The sequence below is a fragment of the Penaeus chinensis genome, chromosome 13 (assembly GCF_019202785.1).
Source record: "Penaeus chinensis breed Huanghai No. 1 chromosome 13, ASM1920278v2, whole genome shotgun sequence".
NCBI lineage: Eukaryota > Metazoa > Arthropoda > Malacostraca > Decapoda > Penaeidae > Penaeus > Penaeus chinensis.
Genome location: NC_061831.1, coordinates 1,515,027 through 1,522,526, shown reverse-complemented (window position 1 = coordinate 1,522,526; position 7,500 = coordinate 1,515,027). Strand labels below are relative to the sequence as shown.

Genomic DNA, 7,500 nt, shown 5'->3' with positions numbered 1-7,500 from the left:
TTTTATCTTGTGAGGATAAAGTGAAATCGAGGTAGAAGATATATCTCAAAGCTGTCGGCCGTTATGCTGTCGTAACAACGTATTGTTAAATTTTACATTGTCCCAGTCTAATTCGCATTCATGGTCACTTCTGCAGAATTTAAGAATCAAACCACAAGTCTTACCGTGGCTATTAAAAATCTCTCTTACGGAATCCTAGAACATCAATAGAAAAGCTTTTCCTTTCAGCATAGCAACCTCTTTACAGAAAAAGGAAGAAACCAACAAAGGAAAACTGCCCATTATTTTCCCCACAAGAAGCACCAGGGCTTTCTCTCGAATCCTCTCAAGGCGCACTGTACAATGCATCTCGAAAGCAGAGCCAAAATGTTTAACACATCATTATGAGAGCTTTTCTAGTTGGAGAACTTAACGTTTCCTGAAAAAAAATAGAAGGAAAATGAATATCGCAACGCTGATATTTTAAATGTAAGTCAAAGGAAGCCGCAGCGGAATGAGAGAGAACGTTTTGTTGTTCTTCCTTTCATTATTATCATTATTTTTATTATCGTTGTTTTTATTATTTTCATATTTTGGTATTACTGGAAATGTCGCCTAGCGCCTAAAGAACAGAATCTGAGCTTACATAATTTCATGAAAGTTTTTTTTTTTTTTTTTTTTTTTTTTTTTTTTAATGTGTCTTTCATTCTATGAAAGTTTTTCTTCATAGAATGATGTGTTTTTATTATTTTTTTCGTGTGTCTTTCATTCTATGAAAGTTTTCTTTCATAGAATCCAGGATACGCAGCGCCCTCGCGCCCGCAGCGTCGCGACAAAGGGACAAAAAGACGTTAAAATCGACGGCAAATCGGACGGATTCGTAGCGCATGACGTAAGCGAGGGAAATCGAATGAGCCAATTAGGTTTGCGCTGGAAAGTGACGTGCCCAGAGGCAGTGACATCCAGACAGTGGAACCAATCGGATATGAAATAGATCATCACGTGACATTAGAAGCTGTGCCTGGGAGAAGGCGGTTGAAATTCAAATCAGTTCCATCTTGGCTAGGCAGTGCGTCGGGTGTGATAATAAGTATTTCGATTTCAATGCCACATATCATCTAAACAACGACGCGAGTTTATCATACCCGCGAAACCACGGTGTACTGCCCGTGGAAGGTCCTGAGCCCGAACCGTAAGACGCCGTGCCCCTACAGAAAGACACCCCAGGCCATCACCAGTTCTGTCGAGGCCGCGTAACCAGCCCTTTTGGCCGACAAGGAACGGCGGAGAGCGATTCCCGCAAACAAGTATCTGGAAGACCCCGACGAGCCCAGTGACAGAAAGCAGGAACTAATGCTTAAGGTAAAATGTGGGTAAAACTGCTACTGGGTCTGGGCGCTCTCCTGTGGGAAAAAAAGATTTTGTGGACCAGGCGAGTGGACATAGTGTGCTCTCCCGTCTATTACCGATGTTTCTCGAATTCCTCGCCCCCCCCCCAAAAAAAAAAAAAAAAAAAAAATTGATATGTAGCATGCCCTCCCAAGCTATAGGGACCGATGCCATAGCAATTCTACGTTTGCGAAGGGAACGAGTGCCAGATTAGTTCGTTCACAACACGAAGAAAACTTGGGAAAATATTTTGTTCATTGGGAAATCGGTGTTAGGCCTCACCTCCAAATTTACCATCATTTTTTATTATTATCATCATCATCATTGTTCCCATTATCATCATTGCTGTTTTTAGTCCTAGAGGTAGTAGTAGTACTGCTATTGTTATTATTGTAATTATTGTCATCATGATCAGTATTTATATTATTATCATCATTATTATCTTTAATATTATTTTTATTATTAATACTGCTGTTGTTGTTATAGCAAGGTTATATTCGGGTCACAGTTTCCCTTTTCCAAGTGAAAGTTCGTACCCAAAAATATAAATTATCTTTCGTCATTTTCTTTTTTCTTTATAACGCATCACGGAGCAGAGACCAAATGAATACCTGAAGCTTAAATGGACAGGCGCCAAGTATCATCACTAATTAAGCTTAAATGACCAGGTACCAAGTACCATTAATTAATTAAGCAAATTAACAGGTACCAATTATCATCACTAATTAAGCTTAAGTGAACAGGTACCAAATATCATCATTAATCTAACTTAAATGAACAGGCACCAATTATCATCACTAATTAAGCTTAAATGAACAGGTACCAAGTATCATCAGTATATAAGCTTAAATGGACAGGCGCCAAGTATCATCACTAATTAAGCTTAAATGAACAGGTACCAAATATCATCATTAATCTAACTTTAATGAACAGGCACCAATTATCATCACTAATTAAGCTTAAATGAACAGGTACCAAGTATCATCACCAATTAAGTTTAAATTAACAGATGCCAAACATCACCACTAATCTTAAGAGAACAACACTTTTAACGACTGTGAAAAGTGTCCATGTCTTGGTATTGAGATTCACAAATCTTTGTTCACGATACGTGTTATATATACTGTATAGATGAAAAGATCCTATTTTCAGAAAATCACTGTCCTCCCCTGATTACTATTATTACCATTATCATTTTCATTATCATTATTATTATTTTGTTTGTTTGTGTCTTTTTTTTCATGAACTTTTCTTGCACTGCTGTTTCTTCCATTTCGGATTTAATTTCGCCGTTTGGCCAGGAGACCTTTTCTGAGACCTCATCCGTCAGCCGAGGATTAACGTTTTAGTCACGTTTCTGTAACGTAATAACTATGGAGTAATATGATAATTACATATTTATAGTGATATGATGTATCAAATATACTTAACTATAGCATAGTACTATAACTATGTTATGTTATATTGATATGATGTGATAATTATCATATAATTTAATATATATATATATATGAAAATATATATAAATATGTATTTCGGAGTAGCAAAAAATGGTTAGTAATAGCATGAAGAGCAAAACAATACGATTATATAAATGTAAGTAAAACAGAGCGATCATCTCTGGTAACGGAAATATTGAAGGTAGAAAATACGATCTTTTTTTTTTTTTCTTTCCTGACTCCACAAACATCAACAACAACAACGCGTGCCTTGGTATGTGCGTGTGGAAACATTAATATGTCGTCTATATATATTTATCAATGATACACTATTCCTATATCAAACCTTTGTACGTTAAAAATCCTTATTTTATAAATTTTATCCATATACTTTTGAGTTTCCTATTGCAATGCTAAACATTTAATGCATCTACATGTCGTGATTTATTTTCCATACGGCCTGGCGGCCTATTTGACACTTCTGTGAAACATGGCCACGGTGTAGGACGGTCAAAACTCTGCAAAGAAATCGTATGTAGATTGTGACACGGGAATAATATCTTACTCAAACAAAGTCGAGTATTTTGTGCGTCATGGTGTACTAAACAATACGCTACAATGTAAAAAGTGCGATCCGGCTTTACCGCGACTTACTTTTTTTTTCTTTTTCTTTTTCTTTTTCTTTTTCTTTTTTTTGTGGCGGCATCCAGAGGCCAACACGCGGATTCACCCTTTCCTCCTGGCTGTGGTTCTGCTCTTTCCTCCAGACAAATACTTTAACCATAAAGGTAAAGCCTTGGGGTTTAGGGGGCTAATCGTGAATACATTGTGCAATAGGTAAATATCCATTTGGGGTTGTACGGGGGCAGAGCCCCCGATAGGTAGATACCCCAGTGGAAGGGGGTCCGGGGGCGGAGCCTCCGATAGGAGGTTAGGTAAGGTTGCTTGGTTACAATGTTTTGTATAAAAACGTGGCTTCGACGTTTTAGTCCTTTATTTATTTACCACCCTGGCTAACTGCACAGGCGTGGGCAAGCTGTGGTACATTTAATGCATGGTCACAACATTACATAGTGTTACATTTGAATTTTAGCCTATAACATTGCTATGAGTACTTTATCAGTTTAGGGAAAAGAACAATTGCACAGTCCTTTATCCACTCCTCTACCACGCCGGCATGTAGCTTGGGCGTGGGAAAGCATTACTACATTTTATATTCGGTTATGTGATACTACATTCCAAATTTAGGATACAACATAAGTATATCTTCTAAGACATCAGATGATATGAAGTAGTTACATAGTTCTCCGTACCTCATGCTAGGTGGCCTGAAAGGCTGTATCACATGGCACTCTGAGATATAATGTACAAGTGTTCGCTTATATTCTTCATTACACAGTTTACACTTAGTTTCTTTGACATTACAAACTGTACTGACTTGCCAATACAATCTATATCCAAGCCTGATTCTTGTAGTCACAACATCACACTGTCTTGTTCTTGTTTTAAATAAACCATAAATGAAGGAATCTTGCCTAAACCGGTCATAGTGCTTTATGCTACAGCTTTCAGGGCGTTGGGAATTAATCAACTCAGTCAAGTCCTCTCTAAAGGAAGCTTTAATGATGTAGAAAATCCTAGAAAGAGGTATTCCAAGATCTATGTCCACACTTTGTTTGTCACATGCTGACTTTGCTAGGCGATCAGCATGATCATGCCTAGGGATTCCAACATGCGATGGAATCCACACAAAACGTACATTATGGCCTCGTTCTTTTGCACGATACACGTTTATCCTGATGTCATTTGCAATATTTCCCGCACCTTTGTCTAGAGTGTTCAGAGCCTGGAGAGCACTCTGTGAATCGCAGAAAATGACCCCTGAGCCTTGATTCAATAGAAATTCGGTGGCCATGAGTATTCCTGACAACTCGGTTTGCATAGTGCTAGCCCAGTCATGAACCCTCCTACAATCCTGGTGCTGCAAAATATTGTTTTTATATACAACAAAAGCGCATCCTGCTCTGCTCCCAGACTGCAAGGATCCGTCAGTGTAGCATTCATATGCATTGGAAAGAGTGTCTAGATGCTCATTTATACTTGCCAGTGCATACTGTTTAAGTATAGCAGGGGGGACACTGTCTTTTTTGGGGGCAGTCGTATAATATACACTTAGGTCCGACATTTTCCACGGTGGTCCAGAACGTCCATGTAGGGTCTTAGTTATGGGTATGTTCAGCTGAGCTAAGTGTTTACACGTCACTTGTAACCATGGATTTGAGTATGAATCGGTGTTGTTATTCAAAGTTAGCTCTTCTATTCTGTGTTTTAGTTGTCTTTGGAACTCTGTACAATGGAGAGGTTCTCTAATTGATTTGACACTAAATGTGGTATTTATGTATAATATTCTTTCATAAACAGAAGGCAAATTAAGTTCTGTTCTCATATTCACAATCCTTGTTGTTCTAGGGGCACCAAGAATGATCCTCATGGCTTCATTTTGTACACTTTCTAGACTAGTCAACTCTGATTCCTTGAACAATACTAGGTGCAACGCATGGTAATCTATGACCGACCTTATGTATGACAAGTAAAAGATTCTCGCAATATTGACATTAATACCATGGTCTTTGCCGACAAGTGTCTTAAGTGGCTTCAGCTGCTCCCACAGCCTTTTCTTCAGGTTTCTAATGAACTCTGAATCATTAACAATCACCCCAAGGTATTTGTATTGATGGCAGAGATCTAGCTCAACGTCATTTATATGAAACCTTGGCAGAGGGATTGTCTGTGGGTTAAGTGCCTTTGTTTTTTCAGATGAAATTATCAAGCCACACTCAGTAGCCCTTGCAGAAAGTATATCTAGGATCTCTTGCATTCTCTCCTCGGATGAGGATTTAATACAAATGTCATCGGCATAGCAAATAATGGAGTCATTGCCTGCAAGTGGTATATCGCCCAGTAATCTATGCATTAGGATATTAAATAGCATGGGACTAAGTACGCCTCCCTGAGGTGTGCCGAGTTCAAATACTTTTGTATGAGTACTCTTAATGCCCCTGAAGAGAACCTGAGCCGATCGATTCGACAGATACATTTGAATCCATGTTAACAGTTTTCCCTGAATACCAAAGCTAGCTAGTTGCTCAAGGATAATTTCCCTGTTTGCAATATCAAAAGCAGATTTAAGATCAAGAAATACGGTTTGCATGCCTGGGTTTAAGTTTGTAAAGTACTCTGCAAAACAGTGCTGACTGCTACGCCCTGGGAGAAATCCATACAGTCTGGGGGATAACTTAGCATTTATGCGATACATGAGCCTGTTCAGAATTATTCTCTCAAGTACTTTACACAGACAGGAGGTCAAGGAAATGGGTCTGTATTTATCAGTATTGGGTTTGGGTATAGGAATGATTAAGCTTTTAGTCCAGGAGCTTAGGAGGATTCCTTGTGATAGGCTGAGTCTATACAGATGTAAAAGTGGGTTGCCTGGTACCTGAGCAATGTGGCGAAGGACGCTTTAAGTAATGCCGTCCTCGCCAGGGGCGGTTGCCTTACCTTTCAGAAGGGCATTACTCAGTTCCCACTCGGTTATTTCGACAAAGTCGGAGGGGTCAATAGCAGCACATGCTATTGCTATATTGAAATTTCTATCTATTTTCGACTTGTTGAGCTTGAAAATGACGTGCATTTCCGTAGATTTTAATGAACGCGGGCAGGTCTTCCCGTAGATTTTTTGAACGGTGGCGCTGTGAGCAATAGATTTTTTTTTTTTTTTTGAAACGTGGCGTATCGGGCCATAGACTTTCAATGCTGGTGGGCGTTTCCGCAGAGTTTCTTGAGCTGATTTTAACGACCTTTTGCTGTTTCATGCATTATTGCATTATATTTATTGTATTTAAGCCTGTTTCCCTGATATACTTCATGCCCTCCCCTGCTATCGGGACTTAACAAATTAAGCTTGTTGGCTGAATATGGATTTCCGCCAACCAAAAATGGTATACAACTAAAGTATACCTATATTCGTCGCCGATTATCGTCAAATAAACACGCGAACGCGAAATACAGTTTTGGAAAGAATTACCGAAACGTCTCTGTAATATGATATTAATACGAAGTATTACATCATGTAATATCATTATATAAAAAAAAGAAAATAATAATAACCATGATAACATAATATGAAATAACTAAAAATGAGACAATAGTAGAAAGATAAACACGTCAATCCTTTGCTAGCACTAATTACTTGTACCACTCTGGCTGCCTGCTTATTTGCCAATCGTGACGTAATTAATGTGGATATGACGTCATCAGTGATGGTTCTCTGACGTCACGAAGCAAAACAATCATACTGACTCCATTTTTAACTCTCTGTCTATAGTGCTCAACTGTGCCATTTTTACTGATGGTTTTGTGAACTGTGGGTTTATTATAGTTACAAATAATAATACTGGGGAAAGGTGAATTTCCGCGAAGTCTAAATATAGGCAAGCCATTCACCTATTACTTATTTAAAACATCAAGGTGCACAGTCAGCGTTTCGCAAAAAAGACACGCGTTTCCAAAAGGACGAGATCTGGGAATGCAGAATCTTGCGTCAGCACTGGTATTTTACTGAATATTGAGGTGGATCCTATAAATCGATATATCTATGAATATGTGTTGTTTATTAATTTATTTATTAATTGAT

At 38.5% G+C, this 7,500-nt stretch overlaps 1 protein-coding gene across 3 annotated transcripts in view; it reads left to right on the top strand.

Moving 5' to 3' along the window:
- The window catches only part of LOC125031504, a 31,121-nt gene that overhangs the window by 12,318 nt on the left and 11,303 nt on the right, over window positions 1-7,500 (top strand). Inside the window, exon 1 of one of the 3 annotated variants that reach the window (XM_047622365.1) lies at window positions 1,084-1,341. The exons of the other annotated variants lie outside the window; for them this stretch is intronic. The gene's annotated coding sequence lies outside the window, so the exon portion shown is untranslated. Of the gene's footprint in view, window positions 1-1,083; window positions 1,342-7,500 lie in introns of those variants that run through there. 3 annotated transcript variants of the gene reach the window in all.